Source organism: Lolium perenne, chromosome 6, assembly GCF_019359855.2.
Source record: "Lolium perenne isolate Kyuss_39 chromosome 6, Kyuss_2.0, whole genome shotgun sequence".
In the NCBI taxonomy this organism is placed as follows: domain Eukaryota; kingdom Viridiplantae; phylum Streptophyta; class Magnoliopsida; order Poales; family Poaceae; genus Lolium; species Lolium perenne.
In genome coordinates, this window is record NC_067249.2 from 17344592 (window position 1) to 17369145 (window position 24554).

Below are 24554 nucleotides of genomic sequence, written 5' to 3' on the forward strand. Positions count from 1 at the left end.
CGGGAAGGTTGGTCGTCGGCGTTTAAATGGCCTCCCGCGCGGAAACCGAGGCAGCGACTGGCCACGAGGGCAGCGACTGGCCACGCGGTGTCCAGTCGCCGTAAATGTGGGTAGTTGCCACCGCTAGATATATAGGACGTACGCCGTCCACCACCGCCGCTCCATTCTCTTCTCTCCACATCAAGATGCCGCGCCGTCTGAAGACCACCTACTCGATGCTTGGCCTCAACGGCCGCGCGCTGCCTCCACCACCACGGCAGCCGCAGCCGGAGCCGGGCCGGGCTGCAGGCCGGCAGCGAGCACAGCTCCGACGAGGACGAGGACCCACGGTTCGAGTCCTGGCACGATGTCTACGTAGCGAAGCGGAAGCGAGGCGGCGGATCGAGGAGTCAGCGCAGTCGGGCGAGCCGCCGCAGGCCCCCGCCGACCCGGAGCAGGCGGCGATCCTCGCGTCGCTGAACGCACAACGATACCAGCGGTTGAGGGAGGAGGAGCGCGAGTTCGTCAACGACGCGAACCTCGAGCACGTCCTCGAGATATCGCGCCAGCGAGCGGTCACGGAGGAGGCGGGACGCCGCCTCAAGGAGGCGGAGCGACAGAAGCTCGCGAGCTCAACGCTCATCGCCACCAGGACGCGTTCGCTCGCCGGCGGGCGAGGCGCGCCGAGATCGAAGCTTCTCGGGAAAGGCTGGAAGCGCGAGGACAGCGCCACCGGCAAGCCCCTGCGACGCCGTCCGCCATGCTCCACCTCCGGATGCGCGAAGCTACGGAGGCGAAGCGGGCCCGGAAGCGGCGGCAATGGCGAAGAACAACGACGAGCGGGGGCCGTCGGCGCCCTACCGACGGCCGATAGACCAGGATTAAGTTTATGTTTAGTTATGTTTAAATTCGAGCTACTTTGGTATAAATTTCGTATGAATTTGGGTTTTTAGATGTCAATTTAAATTTTAAAATCTATCGGGGCTGCCGTTTTGGGGCCGGCTGGTGTGGGAGCAGCGTCCCCAAATAGAGGATCTTGTGCCGGTGGAGATGCTCTTATAGATAGATAATGATCATGGTAGCAGAGAAAAAATCGTCAACGTGATGATGATTTGATGTTGCACTCGACCTTGAACATAAGTACTAGTACGGTCTCACAATTTTTAATCATTATACTTTGCAACATTTAGCAGATGCGCCAAATTCAGACATAGATCATGATCATGGTAACAAATTTTCAGCATGATGATGATTTGATGTTGCACTCGGGCTTGAACAGAAGTACTAGTACGGTCACTCAAAATTTTAGCATTATACTTTGCAATGGATGCACCAATTTCAGAGATAGATCATGATCAGGGTAACAAATTTTCAACGTGATGATGTTTTGATGTTGCACTCGGCCTTGAACTGAAATACTAGTACGGTCTCACAATTTTTTATCACTATAATTTGCAAGATCTAGCGGATGAGCCAATTTCAGAGATAGATGATGATCATGGTAGTAACCGGTATTTAATGTGATGATGATTTGATTTTGCACTCGGCCTTGAACAGAGGTACTAGTACGGTCTCACATTTTTTAATCATTATAGTTGGACCTTAGCCAAATTCAAAATCTCATAGCGGCAAAACTTCCCGCCCACAAAATACAAAAATTTGACACGCTTCCAAAGTCCCATTCTACCCCTGCGGAGATGACGGAAAAGGTCGGTTGGTGGGGGGTGGGGGGTATGCCCGTCATTTTTGGATCACCACCTCCCTAGCCCGGAAACCCTCCCGAGAAAAAATTCATTTCCCTCAGACCACCCACCGGAACTTCCCAAGTCCCTCTCTCCCACCTCCACGACCACCGCACCGGAACATCCCCGCCGGACTTCCCTGGCCTACCCGAGCCCTCGCGATCCTCGTCATCCGGCTGCCTGCCGGAGCCGCTTCATCGACGTCATCATCAACCGGACCGGATCATCCCCGCCGTACCTCGAAACCATATGCTCATCCGGCAGTCTACCGCAGTCGCTTCAGCTTAGCCGCTTCGCCGGATCCGTCTTCCACCGCATCGGATCTTGCTCACCGACACCGCTGTGCATGAACCGGATCTGCTTCACCGGCGCCGTGCATGATCTAAACTCTTCTACTGTCGCTTTTCTATTGCTTGCCTGCAAGTTCTTGTTTAATCTTGGGGGAACCTGTTTGTGCTAACGACGCGCCGTTACTTTTTTGCAGATGAGATGAGTAACCATGAAGTGTAATGGCCGTCTCTCCAACCCCAAGTAGCACATGTAGCGTACTTCATCACCGGATCTATCAACCCCAAGAAGATCTGTTGTGACTCCCACAGAGTGCTTCTCCTAATGTAAGTCCCTTGTTTTAGCGCCATGTTAAGGTTCGAGATGCTTGTTTGTACGAAGCTCTTTTAGTTCATTCCTAGCTATGACCGTAACACGTTGCTATTTTCTACTTCATTGCTAACTTTAAGCGATTGAACATTTTGGTTTGCATTCCCTGCTGTAGATGTAGCCATCATAACTTCTATCTTCTTGCGATCGTTGTTACAAAAATTATAGGTATTATAGTAACATCCTGCTATTATTTAGTTCATGGCCAATTTTAAGTAATTGCACATGTTGGTTCGCATTCCCTGCTCTATAGCTTTTGGCATCGTAACTTCTATATTTGGTTTACATTGCCTGCTCTGTAGATCTAGCCATCATAACTTTATCTTGCTCAGTCGTTGTTACAAAAATTATGGCCTGCTACTATGTTGTTTGTGCCAATTTTTTACTCCATGAACATGTTGGCTTGCATTCCCTGTACTACAGGTGATGCCATTGTTTTGTATCTAGTTCATTGTAAGCTAACAAAGTAAGGACTTAGTTTGGCATGCTATCACTCTGCTATCTGTAGTACAAATAAACTTGTCATACTACTAGATAATAATTTTACGTGCCATCTTGTTCTTCAAAAGCTGCATTATTGACTTGTTTCTCGACTTGGCATGACGCTCACATATGGAAAGCTGAACATATTGGTTTGCATTCCCTCTTATACAAGTTCACGGTGATCCCACTATATTACGTATCTGGTCCATCCTAAGCTCCAGCATTAACTATCCTCTATGTGTTGCTCATTACAAGTTTATATCCCGAAACATCTTGATTTGCATCCCCTTCACTATAAGTTCAGGAGTATTATTTAGTTCATGGCCAAAATGAAGTAATTGCACTTGGCACATGTTGGTTCACATTCCCTCCTCTTTAGCTTTTGCCATCGTAACTTCTATTTTTGGTTTACATTCCCTGCTCTGTAGATGTAGCCATCATAACTTCATCTTGCTCGATCGTTGTTACAAAATTTATAGCTTTGCTACTATGTTGTTCATGCCAATTTTGTACTCCTGAACATGTTGGTTTGCATGGGACTCGGCTTGATAGTAAGTCTATTTGTTTCATTCTAACATGCTCTGTTATATTGGCTGTTGGTATGCGGCATGCACTCTTTGTTTGCTTATTGTGTGCATTACAATGATCTTGTTATAACGACGAAATGATGAGTTCCAAATTCTTTGGCAAACAATATTGTAGTGTCTTTGCCTTTCCATTGTTCTTTGTCTTAACTTGTAATGTCTTTGTTTCGGATATAGGTGCTTGCATGGACAACTTAAAAGATTGTCGGATCCCTTCATTGTATTGCTAGGTTTAATTACCATTCAATTTCTCTGGGTTACGTAATATTTTTTCAATGCCTTGCGGTGATGTAATATTTAGTTAGTTTTTATAGTTCTTTCGCGCATTTTTTCTTTGGTGCTTGTGGTAAGTGAGGCTATCAAAACGAAATCAATGCTGCGTAAATATTCTCGATATCTAAATCACGAATTCCCATCCCTTAAACGGCCCAATTAAGCGAAATCACATATGTGCGGCCCATAAAATCCTAAAGCGCCTATTACGCCGGCATATAAACGGCAACTAAACGGGCTGGCCCACTTACTTATTGGGCCAGCCCACTTGATTTACTATGGACCCCACACTTTTATTGGGCGGCCCACTTGCTTTAAGGTGGACCCCACCCACTCTTTGGGCCGGCCCACTAACTAGTTGGGCCAGCCCAATTGCTTTTGTGGTGGACCCCACATACTAAATGGGCCGGCCCTTTAAGGCGAAAGTGGGACCCACTGTGTTTTGGCCGGCCCACTAGCGTGTTGGGCCGGCCCACTTGCTATATGGTGGACCCCACATACTAAATGGGCCGGCCCTTTAACGAGAAAGTGGGACCCACCTGTGTTTTTGGCCGACCCACTAGCATGTTGGGCGGCCCACTTGCTATATGGTGGACCCCACATACTAAATGGGTCGGCCCTTTAACGGAAAGTGGGACCCACCGGTGTTTTGGCCGGCCCACTATCTTGTTGGGCCAGCCCACTTGCTATATGGTGGACCCCACATACTAAACGGGCCGGCCCTTTAAGCGGAAAGTGGGACCCACTGTGTTTTTGGCCGGCCCACTATCTTGTTGGGCCGGCCCACTTGCTATATGGTGGACCCCACATACTAAATGGGTGGGCCTTTAACGGGAAAGTGGGACCCACCGGTGCTTTTGGCCGACCCAGCGGCTTGTTGGGCGGCCCATTTGATCTAATGTGGACCCCACGTACTAAATGGGCGGCAGATAGCGAGAAAGTGGGACCCACATGCTAATTGGGCCGGCCCACTAACTTCTTGGGCCGGCCCAGTTGCTTTAATGTGGACCCTACTTTGTAAATGGGCCGGCCCGATACCAGGAAAGTGGGTCCCACATGTCTTGTGGGCCGGCCCTTTTGCCTGTGGACCGGTCAAACGAGTGCATTCGGCCCGGCCCACATGCTTAGTGGGCCGGCCCATTAAAGTTTTGACCAGTCAACCTTAGAGGTTAGGCCCGGCCCACGTAACTAATGGACCAGCCCAGCTATATAGTTGACCGGTCAAACTAAGTCGGTGGCCGACGCAAACTTAATGGGCCGGCCCGCTTAAGACGTGGCGAGGCCTCGTGTGGGCCTACCATCTACCACGGGGTTTCGGCCGGTTAACGCCGTTAAGCGCCGATTAACGGCGTCTACCACGTGTCGGTTGCATGACGTCGGCGATCCAACGGGCTCCGGAAACACTTGGGCAACGGTCCGATTTTCCGTGGCGGAAGGGCGCCCAAGCGCGACGGACCGAAAAAATCGTCGTAGGACTTTGCACGTGCGGTTTCCTAGCAACGAACCCATATCGTCGGGTTAGGCCCATAGGCAACGAAAAATACCCCTTAGCGGACGATTTTGAGACGTTGTCTATCAGAACTTTTCTTGTAGTGTCTCTAATAGAAGGTTGATACTAGATTTGGATTTCTGCGCAGAAACAGATTTCTATCTGTCACAAATTTGGGCAGGGCTCTCTGTAGGTAACTCAGAAAAATCTGCCAATTTACATGCGTGTTCCTCAGATATGTACGCAACTTTCATTAGTTTTGAGTTTTTTCATCTGAGCAAGTTAAGTGCCCCAGAAAAATTCGTCTTTACGGACTGTTGTGTTTTGACAGATTCTGCCTTTTATTTCGCATTGCCTCTTTTGCTGTGTTGGATGGATTTCTTTGTTCCATTAACTTCCAGTAGCTTTGGGCAATGTCCAGAAGTGTTAAGAATAATTGTGTTACCTCTGAACATGTGAATTTTTGATTATGCACTAACCCTCTAATGAGTTTGTTTCGAGTTTGGTGTGGAGGAAGTTTTCAAGGGTCAAGAGAGGAGGATGATATACTATGATCAAGAAGAGTGAAAAGGCTAAGCTTGGGGATGCCCCCGTGGTTCATCCCTGCATATTTCAAGAAGACTCAAGCATCTAAGCTTGGGGATGCCCAAGGCATCCCCTTCTTCATCGACAACTTATGAGGTCACCTCTAGTGAAACTATATTTTTATTCAGTCACATCTTATGTGCTTTACTTGGAGCGTCTGTTTGTTTTTGTTTTTGTTTGAATAAATTCATGCTTGTGTGGGAGAGAGACACGCTCCGCTTTTTCATAAGAACACTAGTGTTCTTCGCTTTTATTTTAATGATCATGGCGGAGTTGAAAACCGCTTCGTTAATTGCTATATGGTTGGAAACAGGAAATGCTTCATGTGGTAATTGGTATAATGTCTTGAATAATTTGATACTTGGCAATTGTTGTGCTCATATAGATCATGTTTAAGCTCTTGCATCATGTACTTTGTACCCATTAATGAAGAACTACATAGAGCTTGTTAAAATTTGGTTTGCATGATTGGTCTCTCTAAGTCTAGATATTTTTTGGTTAAGGTGTTTGAACAACAAGGAAGACGATGTAAAGTCTTATAATGCTTACAATATGTTCATATGTGAGTCTTGCTGCACCGTTTTATACTTGAGTTTGCTTCAAACAACCTTGCTAGCCTAGCCTTGTATTGAGAGGAATTCTTCTCGTGCATCCAAATCCTTGAGCCAAAAACTATGCCATTTGTGTCCACCATACCTACCTACTACATGGTATTTCTCTGCCATTCCAAGCAAATACTTCATGTGCTACCTTTAAACAATTCAAAAGCTATTATCTCTTATTTGTGTCAATGTTTTATAGCTCATGAGGAAGTATGTGGTGTTTATCTTTCGATCTTGTCATTTACTTCGGACAGACTTTCACCAATGGACTAGTGGCATATCCGCTTATCTAATAATTTTGCAAAAAGAGCTGGCAATGGGGTTCCCAGCCCCAATTAATTAACTTTCATTAATAATTCTCTTCACATGTTTTGCTCTGATTCATCAGTAAGCAACTTAATTTTGCAAATAGACACTCCTTCATGGTATGTGATTGTTGGGAGGCACCCGAGGATTCGGTTAGCCATGGCTTGTGAAAGCAAAAGGTTGGAAGGAGTGTCATCCATAAATAAATAAAAAACTAAACTAAAGTACATGTATAAACAAAAGAGAAGAGGGATGATCTACCTTTGCTGGTAGAGATAACGTCCTTCATGGGAGCCGCTCTTGAAAGTCTGGTTGATAAGGTAGTTAGAGTACCCGCTACCATTCGTTGACAACAACAAACACCTCTTAAAACTTTACTTTTATGCTCTCTATATGATTTCAAAACTTAAAAAGCTCTAGCACATGATTTAATCCCTGCTTCCCTCTGCGAAGGGCCTATCTTCTACTTTATTGTTGAGTCAGTTTACCTACTTCTTTCTATCTTAGAAGCAAACACTTGTGTAAACTGTGTGCATTGATTCTTACATGTTTACCTATTGCACTTGTTATATTACTGTGGTGATCCGGCATACCACTGCATGGTGTAGTATGCAAGTCTGATATAACACCAATGAAACACAGTTCCACTCGTATTATATCGCTCAGAGTGGTACAACAGAAACATATGCGGGTCCAAGGCATGTCTATAGAATTACAACATTGACTCTATTACATAAGATCAGCACAGCCTCCTACTTTATAATGAGGTAAATCTGTAATAAACTACAGAAGAACGACTCGTAGTCTAATTCTATCACGAACTCTATTTGCAGAGTATTTGACTAGCTATAGAGGCTAAGAATAGATTCTAGCTACGTAGGAGCTAGGTTGAGGAAGAAAGTTCCTTTCTTTCGCTATTCTAGGTTTTCTCCTTGTTAGATGTGGTATCTGACTCCTTTGACAGGTCTTGTCTCTTGAAGTAGTTGTTGACTCCTTGGCCTTCAAGTTGTACTGTAGATCCTCCTTCGATGCCTCCATATCTAAGCAGGGATTTAAGAGTGGGATGAGTACGAGCGTACTCAACAAGTTCATTATAGGAAAGAGGTGTTTAATGCACTAGCTACAGCATTAGACCAGAAAGTCTAATACCAATGCAGGTTTTCATAATCATTTCTTCAAAAGGTTGCTTTTATTCAGAAGAACTATGTCCGTCAGCCTTCACCGGTTTACTAGAACTTCATGGAGTTCCTTTCCGGCAGCGTTCGCAGTTCCATATCCCGGAACAGGGAGTGACAGGTCACGGTTCTTTACACTCTGCAGAGGTATGTTGCTTTACCCATAAGAGATCTTAACCTTGGTGCCAACCGGGTGATCTTCCCGTCCACACTTCCTATGGTGTGAGGCCCGGTATAAGGTCTAGCCAATCATGTTCCTCCGCTACCTCAAACACCCACCCGTTGTTGCATGCCCCGACCCTGGGTCCACGCCGGTCCCATTATTCCTGTAGATTTCAAGGTGGACCCCGACCACGACGTCAGTGCTGGGCTCTACCATACACTCCTACGCCGGTAGCTGCAACCCATCCTAGACCGCAATACCGTGGGGACTTAGGACTCCCCAGCCTCACCGCTTGCTCCTTCGGGCGACAAGTGTACTACGGACTATGCCGTGGGGACTTAGGACTCCCCAGCCTCACCGCTTGCCCCCTTGGATTACAAGTGTACTACGGTAAAGCGCATCCGTTGATGAACGAGAGGTGGAAACACTTTTGACTATTCCGTCCCACTCCGTATCTTATGGTTAACACGGGTATTACGGCACAAGAATCACTGGCGACATTTGTTGTTTAATCCTAGATGGATATAAACCCGTGCAATGGAACCTCCACCATATCAACACAATCCATGGTTCCATTGCCCACCACATAGTCATATTCATAGTTATGAAAATAGTGGTTTTGGTTTTTATGCAATAGTGATAAACATAGTACTTTGCAAGTAATTTGATAAAGATACTCAAATGACATGAGCAAGCGATGAACTTGCCTTTCTTGACTGCAGGATTATGCAGTCAAGGTCTTCGATACGCAATAACTCCAAATTCTGAAATAGCATCATCGTCCGGTACGGACGATGTTTAAAAGATTGGCAAGGATGCAATAATGCATAAGAATGAGATGCAATCGCTCTAAGCGTGACCTAACCCCGATGATTTAGGATTAGTGAGTGGTAATAATTGATTCAGGGTGTGTTGTACTTTTAGAGTGATTCACAAACAAGGTTCTTATTCAGGTGTTATTACTTGGTATCATGAACAGGTAGATAATAAAGTACAGTAATCAATTGAGCACACAAAGAATGATAATCGGCATAATGTTAACGGGTAAAGAACAGTTGTCAATTTTAGTACTATATGACATGGTTAATGAGTACTTGTTATATTCTTTAAAAGAATAACTTTTGAAGAACATGTTCTTTAATAAAGAACAAGTATGATAATTAGACTGGTGGGGTTCTATGGTTGACTATGGTTTCATCTAGTTTCTGAAGTAGTTATTAGATGGATCACAACCTAGTTGGATTCATCAGCTACTAGGGCTTGTATGGTTGAATTAAGTCTAGGCATCCTAAGCAAGTATTTATACATGGTTGCTATCAAGGTTGATTCATCTGACTGGTGATTGTTAGCTAGGGTTTATAGGTTCTTATAAGCAGGGTTGGTGATGCTTCTTTATTTACTTCAAAAGATTAACTTTTGAGGAACATACTTCTTAAGTATTAAGAAGTATTGCAATTAGGGTTGAGGTGGTCTAGGTTTTACTGTTGGTTCTATTAATTAAGTAAGGTATAATTGGCTCCTAAATAGGATGGTTGATAATTAGTATCCAACACTAGTAGGGTTTAGTGGAGTAGGGAATGTAATACAAAATAGTAGGTGTAGTTGCTATTAGGGTTCATCACAATGGTGTGATGCTAATTATAGATAACTAAGGATGGTGGTCTTTGGAATAGGAACTAGGGTTTTATACTTGGTTGACCCTACTTGATTAGTTAGGTCTGATGAGGATGGACACATGGGATACTAATTAGCAGTGTTAGGGTTCCCATATTTTATGTGGATTTGAACTAGTATTAAGTTGCTAGATATGAATCTATGATAACTAATGAAGTAACATGATCACATGGTACTTGGGTTTAGGTTTGGAAACAATTTTAGGGTTCATATGAAGTAATGGATTTGGGGTTCCTAATTGAATTAGGGTTTTGGGTTGCTCATGAAATGATAGGGTTGTGATATCATACCATATTAAATTAGGGTTTGCTATTTACCATATAGTTCTAGGATTAATAACTTCATTTTTAAAGTTGAAGTTATTAATAACTTGGAAATAAAAATAATATTGAATTTGTCATATTATTATTTTTATCGAATTAATAATTAAAGTAATTATTAATTAGGGTTTAAATTTCCCTAATAATGATTTATTAGGATAGCAAATAAAGAAAATTAGTTTTCATGTTTTCTTTATTTGCTTACTGGTTTTAGTTACTTTATAAATGGTTTCTTAATTTCTGAATTTTTTAATTGTATTTAGAATTTAAAATTAAAGGCTTAAATAACAAGTATTAAACAATTGAATTTTTATTAAAAATAAAAATTCCATTTTATATTTTTATTAGATAGAGTTTTCTTTTCTAAGAATTTTGGTATCTTATTTGTATTTTTCTGAGTTATAATGAATTTCCTAAATATTTGCAAGGTTTCAGCAATTATAGAATTTGAAATAAAACTGAAATGGACTAAACGTACCCAGACAGATACCACCCACAGTCTATGACTGGTGGGGTCTGTCCACCTCACCTGCCACGGGGCATTTGACTGGGTCAAAATTGCCACCGTGGCGAGGAGGTTGCTGGCCGGCGGCCAGACAGAATCGTCGCCGGCGAACGCGGTCTCCCGCGGGGTCATGCGTGGGCTCGTTAGAATCAGGGCGACGAGACGAACATGATGGTGGCGGCGCCGCTCCCTAATGGTCGCCGGAACGGCGGCGGCATCCATGTCCGACGGCGGCGCACGGTGGCCGACGGTGAGAGCGAGCTACGGCGCGAGCTAGGATGCAATATGGGGCTCTCGAGAAGCGCATGCTCACCTAGATGCTCAAGGAAGGCTTGATGGCGGCGATTGTCGACGGTGGCGACGCCGTGGTCCATTTTTCTGTGGAACACCGGCGGAAGGGAATGGTCGATTGCGCATATCCCGAGCTCCCCTTGACGCTAAATTCTACCAGAGGAACGAGGTCGACGAGGCGCTCCTCCTGAGCTCAACGGCGGCTCCAGGGGTGGCCGGCATCGGTGTGGCGGTGTGGTCTCCGGCGAGCTAGGGTTCCAATGTTTTGGTCGATTGAGACAGAAAGAGGGGAAATTGAGGGCTTCTACGCATTTTATAGGGTCCCTGGCGTGTGCTGGCGGTCAACAACGCCGGCGGCGACCGCGGGACGTGGCCTTGGCGTCGCGGTGGCGAGCTCCAGGGCGTCCAGGACGAAGACGAAGACGAGGACATCTCCTTCGTGTTTATCCTCGCGAAGAGATACTGGGGCTGGGGTTGGGCTGGTTCTGGCGATGGACTGGGCCGGTGCGGGGCTGGCTCGTGGGCTGACTGCTGGGCTGCTACGTGGGCTGCTTCAGTCCATCAGGTAAGCTCCTCCTCCCTCTATTTTCTGTTTTATTTCTTATTTCTATTTTATTTTTCTGGTTTCTATTTTATTGTTTGGATTCAAATTTGAATTCAATTCTGCCCTGCAGATATTTGCATATACTTTTAACTTGGCAATTACCTCTTAAGTAATAATTCTACTTGAGACTTACTATTTTGATTTTTAATATGATGATAGGTTCAACATACACAATATTTCAAATATGCATGTTAATCATTTATAATTTCCATTCTCTCTCTTTTGGAATTCCAAGTATTTCTAATACTTGTAATACTTGTTAATAATAGATGAAATGTTGGCTTTAATTTATTTAGCAAAGATTAATTGATGGATTGTGATCTTAGTGCTTAGTCTTCTATTTTAAAATAGGCTTTCAAAAATGTGATTTCATGTGTCCTAAGTTTTATAATTTAAGGAGTTGATCTAATGGCATGATTTCATGTGCCTGAATATTTATAGGGCTTGATAGCTTATTTGATAATTTGACTACTTGCATAACATTTTATGTGAGCATCTATTTGTTAAGATCTTGTAAGTTTTATTATAATCCTATTTCAAGGTTAGCGCTAGGATTATATTTAATAGCACCTTGAATTACCTAGAGTAGATATTACTCTCATCATGGTTGGGTCTTGGTTATAATGATAAGTGGTTGATCACCACCATAGGTCTAATCAAATGGTTTAGCACTAAGTTATTCTTTAGTTCCATATTTAAGCATGAGCTTTAATTAGTGAACAATTCTAGGGTTCTCATCTTATTCACCTAATGGCAATTGTTTTGAATCTCAATTAGAGCTTGGTTTTATCTTATACCCATTGATTTCTATTAAATTCATAATCTATTGTTCCAGTAGCTAAAGTAGCTATATTTCTTTTTATAGTTAACTTTGGTCATATGAATGGATGATTTCTCACCACATTAAGTATGGAGTTTTACTCTAATGTTTTCTTATGTTTCTTAGGTGAAGAATAAGTGGAATGTAGAGGTGGTAGAACTCCACTTATGATCACCATGTGGTCCACCAGTTAAGGTTGGGATATAAGTCTAGAGTTTCTTACTAGTGATCTCCCTATAATTTCATGTGGAAATGGGATCTACTTTTATTAGTAGGGTTTAACTTATCCTCACATATCTCCAAAGCATGATCATATATTATATATGGTCATCTTGTTCTTAATATCTTTAATTCAAATTCTTAGGGTTTATGATCATTACACAATTTATAATGATCAAGGTTGGACTTCCTAGGGTATCTCTCCTTGAATGGGTTTCTCACTCCCAAGATCAAGTGTTGTCTTGATCAATTAAATATTTACTTTATTTTATAGTTACTTAAGTGGGCATGGTTATGGTTGTCTCAATTATCTTGAGTATAACACCATAGGTTGAGCTTTCTCATTTAGGAATGGTTATTCTAGGGTTTATGGTGTACTCCTAATATCTCCTTAGGTATCTAGGCTAAGGTTTCATTTGGCTAGTTTAATTGGGTTAGTCTCTTCCTCACCTTATCAATTCAGGGGTATGGTATTATTCCATGTGATATTAGGTTATCTCACCACTCCAAGGAAATGGTTTTCAACCTAATACTTTAATTCAATGATTGTCCTTAAGTCTTAAATAGGTAAAGCTAAGAGTGGTATGAATGGTCTCACTCATTTGGGAAGGACTTGAATGATACTCTAGGGTTCCTCTTGAAGATGATGATTTGAATGCTTGGATGTATATCCAAGGTTTAGCTCAAGGTTTGTTATTGCTTTTCTAATAAATACTATAGAACTCTCACCTCTCTAGGTTTGATGTGTAATAACTTGGAATGGAGAAGAATATCTATTTCTGGAGTGGATCTTCTTGTGATAACTCCAATGTTGAAGTGGAGTGAATACCCTGAGGTTTCATGGTAGGATTATGGATTAGTTTTAAGACAGGGAGAAGATAGTCAAGAATGGTTTCTCCATTTTATTCTTACTTGGTTTGTAATTGAACAGATGTTCTTATGTTATGGCAATGGTTACCATATTATGATCTGTTATAAGATCAAGTAATTGATCATTGAGTAAAGTGTTATGGTGTTGATTATTAGTTCCATTTGATCTAACCCCTTAGATCAAATCATCTCTACCCAAAACAAGGTTTTAGCAAAGTCACATTGAGGTTTATAGCGCTTGACTTGATGAGCTACTTCAATTCCACCAAGGTCAAGTGAAACTTCGATTCTTGTGTTGTTTTACTTTAAAGCGCGAAAATTCCCCAGATTTTCTATGCATGAATGCAATGCACACATCTGTTTCCTCTATTTTTGTAACCCCATTACCTGGGATATTACAATTACTTTATGTTGACAACTATCCATGAGATATACATGTTACAAGTTGAAAGCAATTGCTGAAACTTATATCTTCCTTTGTGTTGTTTCAATGCCTTCTACTTTGAATCTATTGCTTTATGAGTTAACTCTTATGCAAGTCTTATTGATGCTTGTCTTGAAAGTATTATTCATGAAAAGTCTTTGCTATATGATTCATTTGTTTACTCATTATCTTTACCATTGCTTCGAATCACTTCATTCATCTCATATGCTTTACAATAGTATTGATCAAGATCATGTTGGTAGCATGTCACTTAAGAAATTATCCTTGTTATCGTTTACCTACTCGAGGGCGAGTAGGAACTAAGCTTGGGGATGCTTGATACGTCTCAAACGTATCTATAATTTCTTATGTTCCATGCTAGTTTTATGACAATACCTACATGTTTTATTCATACTTTATATCGTTTTGATGCATTTTCCGGAACTAACCTATTAACAAGATGCCAAAGTGCCAGTTCTTGTTTTCTGCTGTTTTTGGTTTCACAAATCCTAGTAAGGAAATATTCTCGGAATTGGACGAAATCAACGCCCAGTATCTTATAATTCCACGAAGCTTCCAGAACACCGGAGAGGGGCCAGAGGAGAGGCCCAGGGCCACCACACAAGGTGGCGGCGCGGCCCAAGGGGGGTGCGCCCCCTGTTGTCTGGCTGCACCAGACCCCCTCCGACTCCGACTCTCCGCCTATAAAAGCCTTCCTGACCTAAAAACTTCGGAGGAATAAGCCACGGTACGAGAAACCTTCCAGAGCCGCCGCCATCGCGAAGCCAAGATTCGGGGGACAGAAGTCTCTGTTCCGGCACGCCGCCGGGACGGGGAAGTGCCCCCGGAAGGCTTCTCCATCGACACCATCGCCATCTTCATCACCGCTGCTGTCTCCTATGATGAGGAGGGAGTAGTTCTCCCTCAAGGCTAAGGGCTGTACCGGTAGCTATGTGGTTCATCTCTCTCTCCCATGTGATCTTTATGTGATCATGAGCTTTGTGATCTAGTTGAATATCATCTATGTGCTACTCTAGTGATGTTATTAAAGTAGTCTATTCCTCCTTCATGATGTAATGGTGACAGTGCGTGCATCATGTAGTACTTGGTATAAGCTATGATTGTGATCTCTTGTAGATTATGAAGTTAACTATTACTATGATAGTATTGATGCGATCTATTCCTCCTTTCATAGCCTGACGGTGACAGTGTGCATGCTATGTTAGTACTCAGTATAATTGCAATGATCTATTATGCACTCTAAGGTTATTTAAATATGAACATCGAATGTTGTGGAGCTTGTTAACTCCGGCATTGAGGTGCTCTTGTAGCCCTACACAATGAATGGTGTTTGTCATCCAACAAGAGAGTGTAGAGAAAGTAGTATTTGTTTATTCAGTTATGTGATCAATGTTGAGAGTGTCCACTAGTGAAAGTATGATCCCTAGGCCTTATTTCCAAGCACTGAAACTCCGTTTATTTACTGTTCTGTTGCATGTTTACTCGCTGCCATCTTTATTCAGATTGCTATTACCACTCATATTCATCCATATTACTTGTATTTCACTATCTCTTCGCCGAACTAGTGCACCTATACATCTGACAAGTGTATTAGGTGTGTTGGGGACACAAGAGACTTCTTGTATCATGATTGCAGGGTTGCTTGAGAGGGATATCTTTGACCTCTTCCTCCCTGAGTTCGATAAACCTTGGGTGATTCACTTAAGGGAAACTTGTTGCTGTTCTACAAACCTCTGCTCTTGGAGGCCCAACACTGTCTACAGGAATAGAAGCGTGCGTAGACATCAGCCGCCGGGACGGGGAATCGCCCCCAGAATCCATCTCCATCGACACCACCGCCATCTTCATCGCCGCTGCTGTCTCCCATGATGAGGATGGAGTAGTTCTCCCCCGAGGCTGAGGGCTCTACCGGTAGCTATGTGGTTCATCTCTCTCTCCCATGGTGTGATCTATATGAATATGTAGATGTTACTCTTGTCTATTATGCACTCTAGAGGTTACTTTAATATGAACTCCGGATGTTGTGGAGCTTGTTTACTCCGGCTTGAGGTGTGCTCTTGTAGCCCTACACAATGAATGGTGTTTGTTATCCAACAAGAGAGTGTTTGAGAGTAGTACTTATTTGTTCATCTATGTGATCATAGGCTTTGCAATCTAGAAGTCATATGCTATTCAAGTGTTTTATTATGTGAACTTTGGAGTTACTGTGACCTCGGTGTAATGTGGACAGTGTGTGCGCCGTGTGTAACTCCCTTATGAATTGTGGTGTGTTAGTACCTCCTATGAATGCTCACGGTGACGGTGTGGGGTGTTTATTAGTACTTGGGAATACGCCTTTGAGGTGTGCTTTTGCACACTTGCCCAATGAATTTGAGTTCTTTATTCAACAGGAGAGTAGTATGATGAAGTACTTATTTATATTCAATTATGATTGCAATGTTGAGAGTGTCCACTAGTGAAAGTAGGATCCCTAGGCCTAGTTTCTAAGCATTGAAACACCATTTCCAACAAGTTCTGCTACATGTTTACTTGCTGCCATATTTATTTCAGATTATTATTACTGATACGTCTCCAACGTATCTATAATTTCTGATGTTCCATGCTAGTTTTCTGACAATACCTACATGTTTTGCTCACACTTTATAATGTTTTTATGCATTTTCCGGGACTAACCTATTAACAAGATGCCGAAGTGTCTGTTCCTGTTTTCTCCTGTTTTTCATTCCAGAAAAGCTGTTCAGGCAATATTCTCGGAATTCGACGAAACAAAAGCCAAACATCTTATTTCACCGAGACGGACCAGAACACCGAAGGGGAGCCGGAGAGGAGGCCCAGGGCCTCCACACCATAGGCTGGCGTGGCCTAGAGGGGGGGCGCGCCGCCCTATGGTGTGGACCCCCCAGGCACCCCCTTGCGCCGCCTCTTCGCCTATAAAATCCCTCGCGACCTAAAAACCTGATACCAATTGACGAAACTCCAGAAAGACTCCAGGGGCGCCGCCGCCATCGCGAAACTCCGTTTCGGGGGACAGAAGTCTCTGTTCCGGCACGCCGCCGGGACGGGGAAGTGCCCCCGGAAGCCATCTCCATCGACGCCACCGCCTCCATCATGCTCCGTGAGTAGTTCCCCCATGGACTACGGGTTCTAGAAGTAGCTAGTTGGTACTCTCTCTCCCATGTACTTCAATACAATGATCTCATGAGCTGCCTTACATGATTGAGATCCATCTGATGTAATCGGTGTTGTGTTTGTTGGGATCCGATGGATTGTTACATTATGATTAGTCTATCTATATAAGTTTTTGAAGTTATTGTTGCTGCAATCTTGTTGTGTTTAATGCTTGTCACTAGTGCACGAGTGGCATGATCTTAGATTTAAGCTCTATAATTATTGCTTAGATTGTATCTACAAGTTGTTTGCACATGTCTATGTCCGGAACCCGAGGCCCCAGAGTGACAGCAACTGGGATAACTGGAGGGGAAGGCGTAGGTATGAGGATCACATGTTTTCACCAAGTGTTAATGCTTTGCTCCGGTGCTCTATTAAAAGGAGTACCTTAATTACCAGTAGATTCCCTTGAGGCCCGGCTGCCACCGGCTGGTAGGACAAAAGATGTTATGCAAGTTTCTCATTGCGAGCACGTATGACTATATATGGAAAACATGCCTACATGATCAATAATCTTGATGTTTGATGCGTGCAGTTAACACACGTCCGTTGGGAACCCCAAGAGGAAGGTGTGATGCGTATAGTAGCAAGTTTTCCCTCAGTAAGAAACCAAGGTTTATCGAACCAGTAGGAGTCAAGGATCACGTGAAGGTCGTTGGTGACGGAGTGTAGTGCGGCGCAACACCAGGGATTCCGGCGCCAACGTGGAACCTGCACAACACAATCAAAATACTTTGCCCCAACGTAACAGTGAGGTTGTCAATCTCACCGGCTTGCTGTAAACAAAGGATTAGATGTATAGTGTGGATGATGATGTTTGTTTGCGAAGAACAGTAAAGAACAAGTATTGCAGTAGATTGTATTTCAGATGTAAAGAATGGACCGGGGTCCATGGTTCACTAGTGGTGTCTCTCCCATAAGATAAATAGCATGTTGGGTGAACAAATTATAGTTGGGCAATTGACAAATAAAGAAGGCATAACAATGCACATACATATATCATGATGAGTACTATGAGATTTAATCAGGGCATTACGACAAAGTACATAGACCGCTATCCAGCATGCATCTATGCCTAAATAGTCCACTTTCAGGTTATCATCCGAACCCCTTCCGGTATTAAGTTGCAAACAACAGACAATTGCGTTAAGTATGGTGCGTAATGTAATCAACACAAATATCCTTAGACAAAGCATCGATGTTTTATCCCTAGTGGCAACAGCACATCCACAACCTTAGAACTTTACATCCCTTTGTCCCAGATTCAATGGAGGCATGAACCCACTATCGAGCATAAATACTCCCTCTTGGAGTTTCAAGTATCAACTTGGCCAGAGCCTCTACTAGCAACGGAGAGCATGCAAGAACATAAACAACATATATGATAGATTGATAATCAACTTGACATAGTATTCAATATTCATCGGATCCCAACAAACACAACATGTAGCATTACAAATAGATGATCTTGATCATGATAGGCAGCTCACAAGATCTAACATGATAGCACAATGAGGAGAAGACAACCATCTAGCTACTGCTATGGACCCATAGTCCAGGGGTGAACTACTCACACATCGATCCGGAGGCGATCATGGCGATGAAGAGCCCTCCGGGAGATGATTCCCCTCTCCGGCAGGGTGCCAGAGGCGATCTCCTGAATCCCCTGAGATGGGATTGGCGGCGGCGGCGTCTCTGAAAGGTTTTCCGTATCGTGGCTCTCGGTACAGAGGGTTTCGCGACGAAGGCTTTAAGTAGGCCGAAGGGCGGAGTCGGAGGAGTCACGGGGGCCCCACACGCTAGGGCCGCGCGGGCCCCCCTTAGGCCGCACCGCCCTAGTGTGGCGGCGCCCCATGGCCCCACTTCGTTTCTCCATCGGTCTTCTGGAAGCTTCGTGGAAAAATAAGCCCCTGGGCGTTGATTTCGTCCAATTCCGAGAATATTTCCTTTGTAGGATTTCTGAAACCAAAAACAGCAGAAAACAGCAACTGGCTCTTCGGCATGTCGTCAATAGGTTAGTGCCGGAAAATGCATAATAATGACATATAATGTGTATAAAACATGTGAGTATCATCATAAAAGTAGCATGGAACACAAGAAATTATAGATACGTTTGAGACGTATCAAGCATCCCCAAGCTTAGTTCCTACTCGCCCTCGAGTAGGTAAACGATAACAAGGATAATTTATGAAGTGACATGCTATCATAATCTTTGATCAATACTATTGTAAAGCTCATGAGATGAATGCAGCGATTCGAAGCAATGATGAAGACAATGAGTAAACAACTGAATCATATAGCAAAGACTTTTCATGAATAATACTTTCAAGACAAGCATCAATAAGACTTGCATAACAGTTAACTCATAAGCAATAAGTTCTTAGTAGAAAGCTTTGAAACAACACAAAGGAAGATATAAGTTTCAGCAGTTGCTTTCAACTTGTAACATGTATATCTCATGGATAGTTGTCAACATAAAGCAATATAACAAGTGCAATAGGTAAACATGTAAGAATCAATGCACACAGTTTACACAAGTGTTTGCTTCTAAGATAGAAAGAAGTAGGTAAACTGACTCAACAATAAAGTAAAAGAATGGCCCTTCGCAGAGGGAAGCATGGATTACTATTTTTGTGCTAGAGCTTTTCATTTTGAAAACATAGAAACAATTTTGTCAACGGTAGTAATAAATCATATGTGTTATGTAAAGATATCCTATAAGTTGCAAGCCTCATGCATAGAATACTAATAGTGCCCGCACCTTGTCCTAATTAGCTTGGATTAACACGGATTATCATTGCATAGCATATGTTTCAACCAAGTGTCACAAAGGGGTACCTCTATGCACTTTGTCTGAGAGGTCTAAGGAGAAAGTTCGCATTGGATTTCTCGCTTTTGATTATTCTCAACTTAGACATCCATACCGGGACAACATAGACAACAGATAATGGACTCCTCTTTAATGCATAAGCATTCAACAACAGTTAATATTCTCATAAGAGATTGAGGTTTTGTGTCCAAACTGAAACTTCCACCATGATTCATGGCTTTAGTTAGCGGCCCAATGTTCTTCTCTAACAATATGCATACTCAAACCATTTGATCATGAAAATCGCCCTTACTTCAGACAAGGCGAACATGCATAGCAACTCACATGATATTCAACAAAGATAAAAGTTGATGTCGTCCCCAGAAACATGGTTACCGCTCAACGAGCAACTTATTAAGAAATAAGATACATACGTACATATTCTTCACCACAATAGTTTTTAAGGCTATTTTCCCATGAGCTATGTATTGTAAAGGCAAAGAATATAAGTTTAAAGGTAGCACTCAAGTAATGTACTTTGGAATGGCAGAGAAATACCATGTGGTAGGTAGGTATGGTGAACACAAATGGCATAGTTTTTGGCTCAAGGATTTGGATGCACGAGAAGAATTCCTCTCAATACAAGGCTAGGCTAGCAAGGTTGTTTGAAGAAAACTCAAGTATAAATGGTACAGCAAGACTCACATATGAACATATTGTAAGCATTATAAGACTTTACATCGTCTCCTTGTTGTTCAAACACCTTAGCCAGAAAATATCTAGACTTAGAGAGACCAATCATGCAAACCAAATTTTAACAAGCTCTATGTAGTTCTTCATTAATAGGTGCAAAGTACATGATGCAAGAGCTTAAACATGATCTATATGAGCACAACAATTGCCAAGTATCAAATTATTCAAGACATTATACCATTTACCACATGCAGCATTTTCCGTTTCCAACCATATAACAATGAACGAAGTAGTTCAACCTTCGCAATGAACATTAAGAATAAAGCTAAGAACACATGTGTTCATATGCAACAGCGGAGCGTGTCTCTCTCCCACACAAAGAATGCTAGGATCCGATTTTATTCAAACAAAACAAAAATAAAAGCAAACAGACGCTCCAAGTAAAGCGCATAAGATGTGACTGAATAAAAATATAGTTTCACTAGAGGTGACCGGATAAGTTGTCGATGAAGAAGGGGATGCCTTGGGCTACGGGTTCTAGCCTCCATCATGCTCCGTGAGTAGTTCATCTCCGGAATCCATCTCCATCGACGCCACCGCCTCCATCATGCTCCGTGAGTAGTTCCCCCATGGACTACGGGTTCTAGCAGTAGCTAGTTGGTACTCTCTCTCCCATGTACTTCAATACAATGATCTCATGAGCTGCCTTACATGATTGAGATCCATCTGATGTAATCGGTGTTGTGTTTGTTGGGATCCGATGGATTGTTACATTATGATTAGTCTATCTATATAAGTTTGTGAAGTTATTGTTGTTGCAATCTTGTTGTGTTTAATGCTTGTCACTAGTGCACGAGTGGCATGATCTTAGATTTAAGCTCTATAATTATTGCTTAGATTGTATCTACAAGTTGTTTGCACATGTCTATGTCCGGAACCCGAGGCCCCAGAGTGACAGCAACTGGGATAACTGGAGGGGAAGGCGTAGGTATGAGGATCACATGTTTTCGCCAAGTGTTAATGCTTTGCTCCGGTGCTCTATTAAAAGGAGTACCTTAATTACCAGTAGATTCCCTTGAGGCCCGGCTGCCACCGTGTGATGACCCGGCATACCACTGCATGGTGTAGTATGCAAGTCTGATATAACACTAATGAAACACCGTTCCACTAGTATTATATCGCTCAGAGTGGTACAACAGAAACATATGCGGATCCAAGGCATGTCTATAGAATAACAACACAGACTCTTTACAAAGGATCCACACAGCCTCCTACTTTACAATGAGGTAAAACTGCAAATAAACTTCAGAAGAACGACTCGTAGTCTAATCCTAATACGAACTCTATTTGTAGAGTACTTAACTAGCTACAGAGGTTACGAATAGATTCTAGCTAAATAGGAGCTAAGTTTAGGAAGCTAGTTCCCTTCTATGGCTAAACTAGGTTTTCTACTTGTTGGATGTGGTATCTGACTCCTCTGACAGGTTCCTGTCTCTTGAAGTAGTTGTTGACTCCTCGGCCTTCGAGTTGCACTGTAGATCCTCCTTCGATGCCTCCATATCTAAGCAGGGGATTTAAGAGTGGGATGAGTACGAGCGTACTCAACAAGTTCATTATAGGAAAGAGGTGTTTAATGCACTAGCTACGACATTAGACCAGAAAGTCTAATACCAATGAGGTTTTCATAATCATTTGTTCAAAAGGTTGCTTTTATTCAGAAGAACTATGTCCGTCAGCCTTCACCGGTTGACTAGAACTTCATGGAGTTCCTTTCCGGCAGCGTTCGCAGTTCCATATCCCGGAACAGGGAGTGACTGGTCACAGTTCATTACACTCTGCAGAGGTGTGTTGCTTTACCCATAAGAGATCTTAACCTTGTTGCCAACCGAGCTGCAGGCTCGTCCACACTTCCTTTGGTGTGAGGCCAGGAGTAAGGTCATAGCCAATCATATTACTCCGCTACCTCGCACACCCACCCTTTGTTGCAATTCCGACCTTGGGTCCTCGCCGGTCAGCGTATCCAAAGGATACCATCCGACCTCGACTATTACCAGGTCGCAACCATGGTCCTTCGCCGGTCGTTGCAACCCCTCATAGACCGCTTTACCGTGGGGAATTAGAGTGGGATCCCCACCCTCCGGTTGTTCCGCAAGACACAACTGCTACGGTAAGCATTGCATTACCGTGGGGAATTAGAGTGGGATCCCCACCCTCCGGTTGTTCCGCCAGATACAAGTGCTACGGTAAGCGCATCCGTTGATGTACGAGAGGTAGAAATACAATTGACTAGTCTGTCCCATTCCAGATCTTATGGTTAACACGAGTTTTACGGCACAAGAATCACTGGACGACATTTGTTGTTTAATCCTAGATGGATATAAACCCTTGCAATGGAACCTCCACCATATCAACACAATCCATGGTTCCATTGCCCACCACTTAGTCATATTCATAGTTATGAAAATAGTGGTTTTGCTTTTTATGCAATAGTGATAAACATAGTATTTTGCAAGTAATTTGGTAAAAATACTCAAATGACATGAGCAAGCGATGAACTTGCCTTTCTTGACTGCAAGATTATGCAGACAAGGTCTTCGATACGCAATAACTCCAAATTCTGAAATAGCATCATCGTCCGGTAAGGACGATGTTTAAAAGATTGGCAAGGATGCAATAATGCATAAGTATGAGATGCAATCGCTCTAAGCGTGACCTAACCCCGATGATTTAGGATCAGTGAGTTGTAATGATTGGTTCAGGGTGTGTTGCACTTTTAGAATGATTCTCATACAAGGTTCTTATTCAGGTGTGGTTACATGGTATCATAAACAGGTGCTGCAATATATCATAACAATAATATTAATAGCATACAACTATAACATTTGGTATAATCCTAACATGTATTGAGTAGTGATTGGTTTTAGCACTACATGGCATGGTTAATGATTAATTATCATATACTTCAAAAGAATAACTTTTGAAGAACATGTTCTTTATCAAAGAACAAGTATGATAATTAGGGTTGTGGAGTTCTATGGTTTACTATGGTTTCAACTAACTTCTGGAGTAAGGTTTAGATGGATCTCAAAAAAGTTGGATTCATTAATAATTAGGGCTTGTATGGTTTTAGTGAAGCATAAGTATCTTAAGCAATTAATGGTTGCTATTATGGTGATATATCTTAGTGGTAATGGATAGCTAGGGTTGATAGGTCCTGTTAGGCAAGTTTGATGACTACTAGCTATTTACTTCAAAAGAATAACTTTGGAAGAACATACTTCTTAAATAATAAGAAGTATAACAATAAAGGTTGAGGTTGTCTTGTATTAGCTATTGGATCTCTAAGTAGAGAATGGTTGGTTCCTAAATAGGATGGTTCATAAGTATCTCACACTAGTAGGGTTTAGTGGAACAGGGTTATGTAATGTAAAATAGTAGGTATGGTTGCTATTAGGGTTCATCACAATGGTGTGATGCTAAATAGGGATAAATAAGGATGACGGCTTTGGTAATAGGATCTAGGGTTTACATTTGGTTCACCCTACTTGATTATCTAGGTCTGATGAAGATGAATACATGGGATACCCATATTTTATGTGGATTTGAACAAGCATTTATATGCTAAATATGAATCTATGATTACTAATGAAGTAACATGATCACATGTTACTTGGGTTTTAGGTTTGGGAACAATTTAGGTTCATATGAAGTAATGGAGCTAGGGTTCCTAATTAGATTAGGGTTTTAGGTTTTACATGAAATGATAAGGTTGTAATATCATTCAATTTGGAATTAGGGTTTACTATTTACCATATAGTTCTATGATTAATAACTTCATTTTAAAATTGAAGTTATTAATATCTTAAAAATAGAAATAATATTCAATTGGGTATGTTATTATTTTTAATTAATTAATAATTAGGGTAATTATTAATCAGGGTTTAAATCTCCCTAATAATGTTTTAACCAAATAACTAATAAAGAGAATTAGTTTTAATGTTTTCTTTATTTATTTACTAGTTTTATTTAATTTGGAGAATTTTTCCTAACTATTGAATTTTTATTCAATTTAGAATTAATAAATAAGGCTTAATTAAC